General features: G+C 37.8%; 1 pseudogene across 1 annotated transcript; it reads left to right on the plus strand.

Annotated features, from left to right (window-relative positions):
* The first annotated feature begins 13,655 nt into the window (after positions 1 to 13,655).
* Positions 13,656 to 14,505, plus strand: LOC311176010 (large ribosomal subunit protein eL6-like; annotated as a pseudogene). The gene has a single exon. The product of its transcript is annotated as a large ribosomal subunit protein eL6-like (transcript).
* Positions 14,506 to 15,731: the final 1,226 nt, after the last annotated feature.

Raw genomic sequence — 15,731 nt, forward strand, 5'->3', positions numbered from 1 at the left:
TGCTGAATAGTGTTCCATTGTGTACACATGCCACATCTTCTTGATCCAGCATCTATTTTTGGGAATTTGGGTTGTTTCCATCTCTTACCTATTGTGAATAGTGCTGCAGTAAATGTAGGGGTGCAGGCATCTTTTTGAATCAATAGTTTTGTGTCCTTTGGGCAATTCCCTAGGAGTGGAATTGCCGGGTCATATGGCAGCTCCATTTTTAGTAGACTGAGGAACCTCCAGGCAACTTTCCATAGTGGTTGGACCAGTTTGCACTCCCACCAGCACTGTAGGAGAGTTCCTTTTTCTCCACATCCTCACCAACATTTGTTGTTACCAGTTGCAATTTGAATGCCTCTGGAGACAGGAAACTCAGTGCTTCACAGACAAAACATTGATTTTCATGTGACTTTGACTGCTAACTGCCCCTCCTACCTTTTGACCTCTAATTTCTTTCCATTGATCCCAGAGAGTCATATAAAAGATGTTTAATCTTTCTTTTATAAATTTGAAAGCAGTTCTCATGTCCATTATTTCCTTCTTCCTGCTCTTTATCCCTTTTGTCTATTCTGGGCTGGCCTATCTCTTTTTTTGTTTTGCTATCTGTTAACCCTATTTCTTTAAGAAAAATCAGGTTTGTTAAGGTAACATGGTAACACTGATTTATAACACTGCATATGTTTTAGGGGCGTAGATCTCACTCTGCAAATGTGTGTTACCACACCTGCCTCCACAGTCCACTGGGTTCACGCCCCTCCTTTCTTCCTAGTTAACCCTCTTGATTAATTTTCTCTGTGCAGGCAGGGGCGATGTTTTCCTTATTATATGGTACCCAGGCCTAAGCATAGCTCATTTCAAAGTAAGGTAGGACTATCATCCCTATCATTTCATAGTGTATCTTTATAGTGTCCTTTTATGGTCACATTAGCTTATTTTCATTAATTTAGTAGTAACTTATGAATTGCCTTCTAGCCAGGAGACATTGTGGTAGGTGTCAGAGTGGTATGAGCATAAATAATGGGAGGATATTTACTAGCTGGACAGGTAGAGAAGGCTTCCAAGGGAAGTGGTATTCAAACTGCACCCTAAAGGAATTAAGCAAGGAGATTAGGAGGATGAGAGAGGTAGAAATGGGGGAAGGAGGACAATGTACCAGGCAGAAGAAGAACATATGCGAAGGCCTTGAGATAAGAAAAGAACTAAATGTACAGTTGTACTGAAGATTAGACTATGAAAAAGAGAAGGTAGAGATGAGTAGAAGATGTAGACAGTGCTCAAACTGTGGGGTTCCTTAACTGCTCAATATATGTCTGAGTACCTGCTATATAATAGGCACTGTTCAGGGCCCCGGGGTTATAGCAGTTAACAGAAATTATTTTAAAAAATCCCTATTCTGGTTCTCCCTGGTGGTGCAAGGGGTTAAGTACCACACTGTGAAGCAATCCACAGCCTCTGCAGCATGAGTTCAATCCCAGGCCGGCCAGGGAGAAACCCACATGGTAAAGCATATGTCTCCTGTCTCGCCTGCTGCTCCCCTCAGCAGTGTATTTCAGTCAGTCTACCTGTTCTGTTTCCCATTCTGTCTCTGGTGAATCCTCTCACCCCCGGCATCTCTGGCCTGTACCCCAGTTCTTGTATGCCTGAATAAATAAATCTTAAAAAAAAAACCCTATCCTCACAGTACTTACAGTTTAGTGGGCTTTGAGAAGTTATAAAACTTTGTTGAGGAAGTTACTCCAGGGGTACGGGACACATGCCACTAAAAGGATTACAGAAGGGTATGATAGGATCAGAGTTATGCTAATTAAAATTAGGCATATAATTTTACCCACTGAGGTCAGGGGGGACATTTTTCAGAATGAAAGTAATCATTAATAACAATAATTATTCTGGAACAAAAGGACAAACTGGGCAAAGCAGGAAAGATGGATACCCTTATAAAATGTGGGAACTATGCTGAAGAGAAGCAAGACTGGAAGTAGAGATTGGTCACTGCAGAGACCCAGGTGAAAGATAGCCAGGATTGGTACCAGAATGTACAGTGAAGTAGAAGGAAGAAGATCGGTCTGAGAAGCACTTAGAGAGAAATCTGCTGTCCAAATAGTGAATAGAGTGTGGCACCAAAGCCCTATAAAGACCTGGGAATCATTAACTGTTAGACAAGGTTATTAGATCTACTATTGGTTTTCTCTTGCCCTGTTATCTTGTACACATCATGGTCAACTTAGTCAAAATTCTCAATGGAATCAATAAACATTTTGGAAACAAAGAAATAAGGGAAGATCAGCCTGACAGATTATATATATATATATATATATATATATATGTGTGTGTGTGTGTGTGTGTGTGTGTGTGTATATATATATATATATATATATATATATATACTGAACAAATTAGTGCAGTTATTTAAGCCAAGAAATCACCCAACCTACAACACTGTGTAGGTTTCAGATGTGTAGTATCTCACCTCAACAACTGTAGATATTACATTATACCCACCACCAAATGTCCAGTCATCATTCACCACCAATAACCAGCCCCTCTACCTATTCCCTCCCTGCTAGTACCACCATTCTATTGATAGAGTCTAAAGATTTGTTTTTGTTTGTTCAATTACTTTTTTTCCCCTTTATATTACATAAATGAATGAAATCTTAGCAGTATTTGTCTTTCTCTTTTTCACTTGTTTCACTTAGTATAATCCCTTCAACCTCCATTCATATTGTCACAAATGGCAATATTTTATTTTTTATGCACAATTAATATTCCATTGTATATACACCAAAACTTCTTCATCTATTCATCTGTTGTTGGGCACTTGGATCATGACAGTTATTTCTAAGACAGTATGCTTTGTTCACTTTGGCTACAGAATATATGATGTATGGTGTCTACAGGAAAGGGTCAGAGATTCTAAAACATCTGCAGTTCTTCAAAAGAGCAACTAGCAAAACTGAAAGGCCATGTAAAAATTAGCAGAAAAGTTTTTGGAGAAGTAGTTTGGTGCTTGATCTCTGGGGAGTAGTACCACCTTTACACAGAAGGGAAATGATTTTTTTGGTCCACAGCCACCATCATTTTTTGCCTTATAATGATAATACTATTAATCTGATGGTGGTGTTCTAGGTTCTTATGAGGAATGTTTATAGAAATCATTCCTGAACATGCTAGATGGGAAAAATTCTATTTAAATGCTTAATAATCAGAAGTGAACCCAAATAATGACTAAGTTTGATTTTCTACAGACTAAGACAATTGTACTAAGTGCATGACCATTAATAGTTCTGCAGTTTCTAGAACTGTACAGTCCTGAGGTTTAGTCATAAATAACTTATTAATTGATCATGGAGGAAACTAATAGCTCTATTAGTGTCGGGGAAATGGAAGGAAGACTGAGTAATTTTCATAAAATAACTATTTTACTTCACTGTACAATGATTGTGGGGAGGACAAAGAATCATAATCCCTTAAAGCTAAAATATATTACTCTTTAAAGGTTCTCAAAATGTAAACAAAGGAGTCAGTGGCTAAAGATCTTTGGGTTTTGTATTTTCTAGGCTTCCTGGTATACAAACACTTTTGCCCTATTATCTTGTCCACATCATGTCATGAGGAATGCTTGTAAAATTTAGGCAGGTTTTAGTATTGGAGGGATCTGTGTCATTCTTTGTGTATTCTTTCCATAACTATATCCTCTTTCCTTGAATAAGAGGTAGAAGAGTGACTCCTGATGACTTTTGATGGTGCAAAACTGAGTCAACGAGTCAGTTTATTTAAACTCACTTGGGGGCCTCCCCGGTGGTGCAGCAGGTTGAGTGCAGCACTATAAAGCTGTCCGCAGCCTCTGCAGTGTGGGTTCCATTCCTGACCGACCAGGGAGATACCCACATGGTATGTCAGACCTCTCCTGCCTTGCCCCCTGCTCTCCTCAGCAGTGTTTTTGGTCCGTCTGCCTGTTCTGCTCCCAGCTGTGTCTCTGGTGAATTCTCTCACCCTCCTGCCTCTGGCCTGTACCCCAGCTCTTGCATAAATAAATAAATCTTTAAAAAAAAGATTTATTAAAAAAAATAAACTCACTTGGTTTGATATCCTTTTGAGAAGAGCTATTTGCTAGTTGCAACTGTAAATAGAAGAGCAGAAATGGAAGATTATTACTTCTACATTATACTGCAGCAAGAAAATTTCAGAAACATGAAAATTAATTCCTAAAAATAATTGTTTTCTATGGCCTAAAAGTTGTCATAAGCAAGACATATGAGCCATAATCTCAACCTCTCTTTCTCTTGACACCTCTCTTTCTTTTTCCCTCCCTCCCTTCCTTTCAACACATGTTTACTAATTACTTAACTAGTTCTTGTTCCATGTCCTGGGAATAGAGAGCCTCTCTTTAAGTCCCTCAGTAGAGGATGTGAACAAATATATTGCCTTAAGTAATGGTGGTTCTGAGCAGACTACCTAAAAGGCTGGGAGTCAGGAAAGGCTTATTAGGTAAATCAAAGTTGTAATCATTTTGTAATGGTGTTTATTAACTTAATATTTTTCTTTTCTTTTGATAGATTCTTTGATTATAGATGAGTTCCAAGTCACTGCTGAAGATTTTTGTAAATAAATACACTATTAGGTGGAGAAGGGGATGCTTTAGTTCAGTGACCCCTGGGCCAGTCAAAATTTAGTGGATCAGATGTAGTGTTTGTAATGAATAAGAAGTACTAGTTATTCAAGTTAAATGTCAGTCCAAAGAACCGGTAAAGAGTCACATTTTTTCAGTAGAGTAAAACTGCTTTATAATATATGAAGTTGCTAAAAATTACATTTTTGATTTTTTGACACTTAAAATAGAGAGACTGCAACATTTGGGTTTTTGGAATCAAGTATTGAATTATTAATTGGCAGTTTTTAAAAACACAGTAGAAGGAGGGATTAGGAGCTTCCAAAGCAAGATATTTTGGAAGTTTTGGAGACTTTTTCTTATGAGAATACTGAAAATGATTAGAAGGCTGTGAAATGCCAATATTTAAGGAACAAAAGAAAATGCTCAGGTAAGCAGAAGAATAGTAAGAAGGTTAGAAAGGAAACCAAACGATAGATAGACAGATAGATAGATAGATAGATAGATAGATAGATAGATAGATAGATAATTTACTAGGTGCTTACTGTGTTCCTGGTATTATGTGGTTTATATTCATGAGTCCTCATCCCTCATCACAACCCTATTTATAGAAGAGGAAATAAGGGATCTCAGGGATAGAAAAGTCAAGTAGTTTGCTGAAGGTTTGCAGTTATTAAGTGGCAGATCCAGTGTTTGAACTGAAGTTATCAGATTTGCCTTAGCATGTGGAGGAAGAAAGTGAGCTTTCAGGTGAGAATAGTCTGTGGGTCAGATTCCTCCATGATATAACCTTTACCTGCTTTTTCAGTGTGTCTTCTAATTACTCTTCACTTAGTGGAGACTGGCCAATTTGAAATGCTCCATGTCTTATACATATACTCCAACTTTTCTAGAACTTCCTTAAGTATTTTGTGAGTTTTTAGTTGCTCTGTCAAAAAGAGTGTCCTGTAGTTTAGTAAGTTTGAGAAATGTTGCCAACTATTTCTTCTTCAAAATCTGCAAGTTATATTAGCCCATCAAAGATGTTGTCTATCAAGTACCTATCAAGCTTATGTGAACTAATTTGACGTTGGGGCCCATTCTACTTTTCCTCATGAAAAATTTATAAACTTTACTGAGAAATAGAGTCCTGAAAAGCTCCAAGTGAAACATGACCTTACTATTCCCTAGGTGGTTTTAGGTGAGATACACATAGTTTTTTATTTGCCTCCCATTCTTGATGGTCATGGAACACATCCTCGGTGATGCCAACATCCATGTCCTGCACCTTCTGGTAGCCCCAGGAAGACGGAGTCCATGTCTATTTCATTTTGGAGTCTTATATAGTACCTAGACAGTGTTTCTCATGTAGTAATTGTTTCATCAGAGTTACTTTGTGGATAAATAAAATGTACAAAACACAGAAGAAATAAATACTTTTTCTTTTAAATAAAAGGGTTTTTTTTTGTTTGTTTAAAAAACTTATCTGCAATTAAGACTCAAATCAGTTTATTTGAGATTAAGGGGAATGTATGTTTTTGGTGTATATTTTATTTGAACTGTTTACTTTTAGATTCAGTTGAGGAGTAAACTGAGGAAGGTAACATTTGTTCATCTTTGCCCTAACTGCACCTGGGATATACCATAATGTCTTGGAAATATCACTTTTCTTGAGTAGTGTTTCACTTTATTTTATGATTTAAAATCAGACTTGGATTTCTTATCTAAATCAGAGCATTCCTGTACCCTTTATATCATTCTTACTGGTTTGATGCAATTATTTCTCTTGCTTATCTGACATACTGTTGGCAGTAATGTCACTGGCTTCATCATTTCATATGCGAGTCCTTATACGGAATTTAATCAAACATGATGTTGTGTCTGATCTTTCTCTTCTTTGAGTTGTATAACATACTATGCCCTCCTCTGTTTTCCCCACGGGGATGGAGGAGGGCTGTCTTTGATGCTCTCCCACACTCTTTTCTGCATCATGTGGCTCACTACTCCCACACATGGTTAAGTCATACAGAAGTATGTTTATGAGTGAGAGAGACAGACAGACGGAGAGAGAAAGGGGGTGGGGAAAAAGAGAGAGAGAGAGAGAGAGAGAGAGAATAAGAAGGGGAGGAAGAGGAAAAGGAGGAGGAGGAAGCGCAGGAAGAGGAGTGGGAGGGAGGGAGGAAGGAAGGAAGGAAGGAAGAAAGGAAAGAAGGAAGGAAGGAAGGAAGAAGTCTACAAGTTGGGGTGAGTTATGCTGAGAGAGACAGACCAATCAGGAGTACAGGTGGTCACAGGAGCATGAAGATCCCTAGAAAGGCCTGAACATTTGAGCAAACTGCTTCTCTCCTACGCATCATCCCCTGTCTGTATTCAAGTCTTATTTATTTGTTAGCTGGATGTCCTACTTCTGGAGCAGAATGCCAGAATGCTCATTAGTTCAGAGGGCTCCATAGAAGTTTTATTAGCTCACAATACTTGTTTTTGAGCCCCGATTAATCATAATTATTGTTTTAGAATGAGTGGGATTTTTTTTCTTATGGAGAAAGCAAATCCTACTTGGGGTATATTTTTTAATTTTCAGAGCTTCTTCAGTATCATGAAGAGTAAGTTATTTGACTTTACATATGTTAATGTGGTGGGAAATTGATAATCTAGATTCAGAGGCATCAGGCATAGTGATCACTTATACCAAAAGTTCTAAGTTTATTATATTAAGTAATTTGCAATCTGGGAGATGAAGAGAGTTCGAAGAATTAGATCTGACTATGTATAACAAGAATCTGGCTATGCTATATTCTTGACTATACTATCAAGAATAATTACCATCATTTTCCATGGTGATATGATATGCAATTACAATGACAATATTTTGCACAATGTGGCAAAATTATATAGTTATGGCTGCCCTACTATGTAGGGAACAAACTAACATTTAGCATCAATGTAATAATACAAAAATATTTAGAGCAAGTATTAGATTTTTTTTTAATGAACAAATGGGAAGTGTTGCAGAAGGAAGGGAATGCTGATGGTATTCATTAAGCATGAAATAATAATAGAAAAAAAATTCCCATCTCCATCCCCTCTCCTGTGAAATATCTTCTGTGTTTTCAGTGCTCCCTTTGAAGTCAATATATGATCTTTGCTTTAATCCATTTTTAAAGCTTCCTTTGAAGTCAGTGGGGGCTCGTGCCTGGAAGAGAGGAAAGTGACCGAGGACTGTGTGCCTACTGGGAAAGAGGGACCAACTTAATCATCACCAGAAAATTATATTTGTTGGTTGTGCTCATGTGATGCTCCATTGGAATCTGCATTGAGGTGACTTTTAAATTGTTTTCATTCACCCCCAGTATTATTCTAAAACTAGTGAGGTGACCAAAAACACTTCTATTCAGGACATGTTTCATTTCAAATGATTGGAGAAAAATGAATATTTATAAATGGAAATACTTATTTTATCTAGACACTCTCACAAACACCATTTCACCTAAGTGAATTTTCCAGATAATTGAACTTAATAATTACCTAATAGAGTAATTTCTTTAAGGACAATTGAAAATTACAGGATTATTTTCTTCTTTATGAAATTACTTCAGGCTACTTAGCTTTGAAAAAAAGTACCCAACTCATTAAATATTTGGAACAAGGTGGGAAATAAATTATTTCTCATTCTTTCTGCTTCTTTCTTGCTGCTGCCAGTTGTCCTCTGTGTTACAGATCATGTGTTCTCTGTTTCTGCCCTGCTCTTATTTTACACAGAGTTGCCTGGAGAACAATTGGGAGACCTGAGTTAGTTTCATATTTTTCTTATAAGGTAAAGTATAAAGACTATTCCTTCTCTCTTTTCACTTTGTCTCTCCAACTTGTCTGTTCCTCACTTCCTGTCACTCCTTCTTCTTGAGCCTCCTACTTCTTTTTCTTTCCTCTCTGCTCCACTTCCACAATGTCAACCTTTTCCTATGAGCAGAGATGCCTCTGCCTTCAAACTTACCTCTTCATAACTGAGATCAGCAACTTCTGCCAAGATCTTCATTTTCAATTTCTGTGAGAGGTATCACCTTCCATCTATCCTCCACCTAACCTGAAAATCTGTGAATTTTCTTGACATCTCCTCCCACTTCTAATCATTTAACCCTGTCCTGTCCACCTTACAAATCCATGATCTTGCCCATCTTTTCCCTCTTCCCCATTACTGTCATATCTAGTCCCTTGTCACATCTTGTGGATGACCCCCTCTTTGTTTACTTTCTTGTACAAACTTGTATCTACACTGTTAAAAGTTTTATTTCTAAGATTTGAACCTGATCGATCATATCATTCTCAGATTTAAGGACACCCCTCTTGTGTCAGCTGGGCATCTAAAGCATTTTATAATCTGACCTGATTGTGTATTACATCCTGCCCAGAAAATTCTGCATGTTTCACTTCATAAATGCCTGTGTATCTTTCAAGACTAGATGGAAAGACTTTTCTATGAGGTCTTTCCCTGTGTCTTCAAATAGCTGAGGCCCAGAGTGTTAAATAACATGCCAAAGGTAAATTAAAACTCTACTGTGTTGGAGATGAGCAGGTCCCTGTGTCTCCTCACTGGATTTTCTACTCTGTTCTTTCTTCACACTTAGTGCTTGATTAGGTGACTTGTGAGATCCGTTTTAATGTGTTTCTGTCCTTTGTGTACCAGAATAAAAGCACCTGGAGAGTGCAGTTTATTGATTTTAATAAATGTTTGGTGAATGAATGAAGATTTTGAGAGGTATTTCTCACTTATGTTTGGGCTTGTAGTTGTGTTTTATCTTGTGGAAGATTTTGGTTCACAAATTAAAATAATAAAAAAATTCTTCCTTAAAGAGGAATATAGTTAAAAAGGTACACAATTTTTCTCTTTTATAAGGAGAAACAATGTCTAGCTGAAGGACAGAAAGTTCGGGTTGTTAATGATGTCCTTAAACCCTTGCACCACCTCCAGAATCATCTGCTGTTAGACTCCTTGTTACATGAGAAGATTAACCCCCTATCATTGAAACCATTTTTAGTTGGGTACAGAAAGCGGCCATCTGCTTCAGAGCTTTCACTTTCTGAGAAGATTTCAAGTGAGAGTTTCTTACAAAGGAGGATTTTCCTTAGCATTTTTTTTTTTATCAGGGTCTAACAATTTAGCACACAAATTCCCAGTCTTATTTTAAAAGATGATAATATAGTGGGAGAAATACACATCCAAAGTAGCTAAGGCGAAACCTTTTTATTTAAAAAAAAAAACACCATATTTAGAAAATATCCAAAAACAACCTCTTATTTATGAAGAGAAAGTTGTTTATAGTTTCAGTGATGTTTCTGGGTAGTGGTAGAGATAGAAAATTATCTGTTTAGCTAATTTAAAAATTGAATTAGAAATATCTTACTTTATCCAATACATTTATAAAACTAAAGTATGATTTAGTTCCATTGTTTGGGCAATTAAATAAGAGAGAGAAAAGGAGACAGATCTGGAGGCAGAGCAGTAGGGGAACTAGGAGGCTGAGCAAAACTTGAGTTAGAGGGAAGGCTGGGAGTGCATAGCAAGCCCAAGAGAAGTTCCCCCCATAACTCCTTAACCTTTTTTCTGGGCCTCTGCTTCATTGTCCCTCCCTCCTTTGTAACTTACCTCATCTGGCCCAAAACAGGCTCCATGGCATGTCTACCCAAGGTGCTTCAGGGTCTTCTGACCCTCACCTGCCCAGAGACAGAGTCCCACTGTTTGGGGGATCTCATCTCCTCCCTCTTTTACCTTAGAGGAATGAAATTTCTACCTACTCATCTCCAACACAGTAGAGTTTTAACTTACCTTTGGCATGTTATTTAACACTCTGGGCCTCAGTATCCTATCTGTGAAAATAAAATTAATAATACATATCTCCCAAGACTGTGAGTCATTCTGCAGGTCTTAAACAAACATTCATTTTTCTTCCCTCCCTTGTTTTTTGTGACTGTTTCCATTTTCTTCTGCTTTGCTGATACCAATACCTTCAGTCCCTTCACCAACTAAACCATTGGTTGGGAAATTACCCCTGGAATTCTACCTGGAGTCTACCCTGATATCTGAGACTTGGGTTTCGGAGGGAGGCTCTGAGGTGAGGACATCTTTGTACCTACTTTAGAGTCAAATATCCCAGTTTCAGATCCTGGTCCTACCACATACTTTATGAGCTTTGGACAAGTTATGTACCCTCTTGGTAACATAGTTTTCTCATCAGTAATTTGGAGATAATAATTAGTTCTACTTAATAAGTTGTAATAAAGATTAAATGAGCTGTTTCATGAAAAGTATTTAGTGTAATGCTCAGCACACTGTAAATGCTCATAAATATTACAGATGTCTCAATTTAGGAAATTTGCTGTCTTATGACCAATGGCATTATGCCCTCAGCTTCATCATCTCATCTCATCTCAGAAGGAAAGCTTAGTAGGATTCACTGACATGTGCTGTGACACTGACAGAGAGGCATGTCCAGAGTAGACCTAGATAGATGTTTGTTGAGATTCACTGCCTGTGGTGTGGGGGAGTGAGGAAGTGTGCATTGCTTTTGCTTTGTATGGGAGGGCAACTGTGCCAACGGGGAAAAAAAGGAAACAGTGAAATGGGAAAGATGCGACATCTTAGACATGGCTGCCTCGGATAGGAGAGAGGAGGTGCCAGTTGTACAGGGAAGAGGGGGCCAACAAAGGGTGCTGCTGCCATCACCTGAACACTTTGGGTATTTCCACTGGCCTTACCCTCGCACCAGAGCCGTAACCCCTGCTTAAAAACTGCTAGAACTACTAGCTGTAGAAAGATGAAGATGAAACTACTTTCAAGGATCAGCAAAATATGTAGGTGTGCAAAAAATTTGCCTTAAAGCAACTTTAAAAGAATGTTATTTAACTGTTGTCAAAAATAATATTATACCATATTCTGACCACAGAAATAGATCAATGCTTTTTAACAGGAAACAAGACAGGCCTGTGTGTGTGTGTGCACGGGCGCACGTGTACACATAAATTTACAGTGTCCTTGTTTCATCCTGTCTGAAAAGGCAGATGAATATTATCTCAAGGACTTGTATTATTTTCTACAGTGAGTATAGTTTCTAAAACCTGTAATTTATCACTTATGCTGAGATTGAGACAGAATATTTGAATTTGGTCATTCCCAGAAAGTCAATTTTGCTTGCCTGTGACAGGTATATTAGAGTTAATGATTTTGTAACAAAATCTATGCAAATTCAGCTGGGCACTTGGAGAGAAATTTAGTTATTGTGAGTCTTTTTACATGTCTATTCACTCCTGATTGAGAGCTCCACACACTTTTGCTTTCCTCAGTGGATCTCATCTCCCTTTCTCTGGCTGTCTAGAGGGGGACATTCCCTGAGCTGAAGCTGATTCTGGTGTAGAATAGTTGAATACAAGTTAACCTTTTCGTCCTTTTCTTATTAACCCAAGAAAGAGTTTCCTGTTTCAACACTGGCGTAAAGTCATGTTTTTAAGGGGTCATGTATTACTCTTTTGTGTGGTGCTTTTTTAATGTATCTTCTAGAATGTTTTTCAAAATGAACATCATTTGTCATATCTGCTGCCTTGAGAATTTAAGCCTTAGTGAAATGCAGCTCCTCACTTCACCATTAGTTAACTCTCATTTAGAGGAATTTGGTTGTTGTCTTTCCTTCTTGCTAGGGTATTAGAAGGAAGACTTCCCACCTAGACTAAGTTAGTTCTAATAATAAGGTTATAGGATCTGTGATCTATATTGCCCTAACCTGAAGAGTAGTCAGGGTATTTTTAATACCACTAGACAAATGTTCTTGGGGGAGCAGGGCATAAAACTCCGGGAAATTTTGAGGTTGTCACCTCAATTTTTGTTACTACTCTCTAGTGATATGGGAAGGAGAGAAGCAAGGGATAGCTGATAATGACAACCTAGAAGTCATAGAATCATAAAATTTTGGCAATGGAGGGGACCTAAATCTTGCTTCTTGAATTTTAGAGGGGTGAAATTATTTGTTTAATGTCAAAACATGTGGTAGAGCAAGGACCAGAACCTCAGTTTCCTGGCCCCAGGCTGGTGCTCCTTTTGCTGTTATATTTTCTCTGATGAACTGGTTTAATAGGAACTGGTTCAACCTGTTTTGTGGTATAGCCCCACCCTAAAATGATCTCCCTGAAAAGGGAAGAACAAAGTCCACACTATTTTTTGCTTGTTTTGGTTTTGGGGAGAATGATTGTCACTAACATAGTGCCAAGTGTGCATAAACTCTGAAAATGCTTTATGCTCCTATGTGCAGGGCTGGGGAGGGATTAGAATGGGGTGAGGTATTTAGGATAGGTGAAGGGGTATGGATGATGTTAACAATGAAAGTCATAATTGCAAAAATTGATTCCACTTATGGTAATGGATGCTTATGGAATTAATGGGGTTTTTATGGATATTCTATGCTTTGATTTATTTGGCGTTAGAAGATCTGCAAGGAGCAAATTTAAAATGAGAGATGGTTCTGAATTACTTTGGTACTTTGCCTGTAATGATGCTGTCACAAGTTTTGCTTTGAATTTACTCACAATAAAAAAGCCCCTAGTTTCATGATACCCTGGAAAGAAGGAACTGAAATAGCACATTTTCTGAGGAATAAAAGCTGCAGTCATTATACAGATCAAAGACATTTATTTACACATTTTTTCTGATTCAAGCTTTGAAGGGGGATGGGAGTGTTCAGGTCACATGATGTCATAGAAGAGTGGAATTCTTTATCTTTTCATAGCATTGGTTTGAGTGGAAATTGTTTTACTGAGATAATTATTATTATTATTTGTTTCTTGCACTAGTGGTCACTAGAAAGAAATAAATTTTATACAGGTGCCAGTGTATAAGTGATTTCTCTGTGCTCTGGGTATAGGAACTACAATTTCCCCCTGGGATCATGTCTCCATAGATATCTCTCCTCAATGACAGACCACCAGGTTCTTTATTGGGAACTTTGTTAAAGCAGTTAAGGGATTAATATACGAAGAACCTCAGGTTATTAATTGTTAATTTAAAGAAAAGTGTAGGTGTTTCCCATCTTGCAAGATGGCAGGTGAAAAACCTTAGAAGGTAGCTATTAAAGAGAAAAAACCGAAGCCAAGAAAGTTGATGTTGGTGGCAAGATTAAGAAGGCCAAGGACAGAACTCCTAAGAAGAGGAAGCCCCACTGAAGGCGAAAGCCTGTTCTCGTGAAAGGAATTGGCAGATATTCCCCATTGCTATGCATTTCAGAAAGGCCATGTACAAGAGGAAGTATCCAGCAGCTAAATCCAGGATTGAAAAGACAAAGGAGAAGTTTCTTGCTACTGTCACAAAACCAGTTGGCGGTGACAAGAATGGCAGTACCCAAGTGGTTAAACTTTGCAAAATGCCTATATATTATCCTTCTGAAGATGTACCCTGAAAGCTGATGAGCCACAGCAAAAACCCCTTAGGTCAGCATGTGAGAAATCTGCAAGCTGGCATCACTCCTGGAACCATTCTGATCATCCTATCAGGGTGGCACAGAGGCAAGAGGATAATTTCTTGAAGCAGCTGGGAAGAGGCTTGCTTCTACTTGTGACTGGACCTCTGTCCCTCAATCCAGTTCCCCTGCATAGGTTACACCAGAAATTTGTCATCACCACCTCTACCAAAACTGATATCATCAGTGGAAAATCTCAAAACATCTCACTGATACTTCAGGAAGAAGAAACTGTGTAAATCCCAACATCAAGAAGATGAGATCTTCAACACAAAGAAGAAATACGAGATTACAGAGCAGTGCAAAGTTGGTCAGAAGGCTGTGGATGCACGTAGTCTGCTAAAAATCAAAGCCGTTCCTTAGCTCCAGGGCTACCTCCACTCTGTGTTTGTTCTCACAAGTGGAATTTACCCTTACAAATTGGTGTTCTAAATTTCCTATAAAGAATCTAATTAAATGATGATTATTTTAAAAAACAAAAAAAGAAAACTATAAATAACTTCAGTTTAATTTTCTTATTTGTTCTCCAGTATCTCCTGACTAGGAAGTTACAAACTCCCTGACTAAAATATATGTTTTCTCGTCTTATTCAGGTCTTTTTCGCTAATGTCCTGATGTTGAATCTATAGCTTTCTTTTCTTGCTTTGGAGAATTTATTTCCCTCCACCCAGACTTTTATTACCAACCAGGAAAAACTTGCAGTGTCTTTACCAGCAAGAAGTAACTGGAAATTTCTACGATTTCTGTTCCCACATGTTTCTGTACAAATGTGTGGAAACCTACTATATTAAGAGGTTTGCTTTTTTTCAAAGCATATTCTTTTGAACTAGCTCATCCCTGATGTTTGGGCAGTTGAGAAGGCAGCTGTGGCCCATCTGAACTCTGGCAGGGAAGACAATAAGTTCTCAATAGACTCTGACCTAAAATTTCCTGGTCTACACAGAAGTCACTGGCTCTCTGTATGATACCCCAGGGCTACCACACCAAGTGTCAACATAAAGCTGATGGAGTCACCTAGTGGAGATGGAGATTACTCTTAATCTATTTCTGGGTGAGCTAATCAGCATAAATTAATATTCATTACATGAACCTCATTATTATTATTAATTTTATTGCTGTGAATCTTGTACCCCCAAAGGGCTCAATTACTTTATTAGTTTTTGGATTGTTGACTGTGATGCTCTACTCATGTTTGTGCAATGGGAGAGTAGAGGTGGAGCAGAGAGGGTAGGTAGGAAGGAGAAGCATGGGGATGAGGGCAGAATGAGAGGGGTTGCTTGGAGAGATTGAGAGAGAGAATATCATTTGAAGAAAGACAAAAGACATAAAATAAGGCTTCATTTTCTCCTGGATTATAGTAATCTGTTATTACTAAACAGTATCCCTGAAAAGGAAGATGATAATTTCAGTTGCATTCAAAAATATGTATTTATTTATTATCTAAGGAGAGCATTTAAAATTTCTTTGTGGTATCCATGTCTTCCTACTTTGATCTAGAAACCATCTTTTTTTGTTTTTCTTTTTTCCTTCTTGGGGTATAATTGACATATAATATCATATTACTTTCTGGTATGCTACACAATATTCAATATTTCTATATATTAAAAAATAATCACCATAATAAGTCTAATAAATATCTGTCACCATACAAAGTTACA

The sequence above is a fragment of the Talpa europaea genome, assembly GCF_964194135.1.
Source record: "Talpa europaea genome assembly, chromosome: 8".
NCBI lineage: Eukaryota > Metazoa > Chordata > Mammalia > Eulipotyphla > Talpidae > Talpa > Talpa europaea.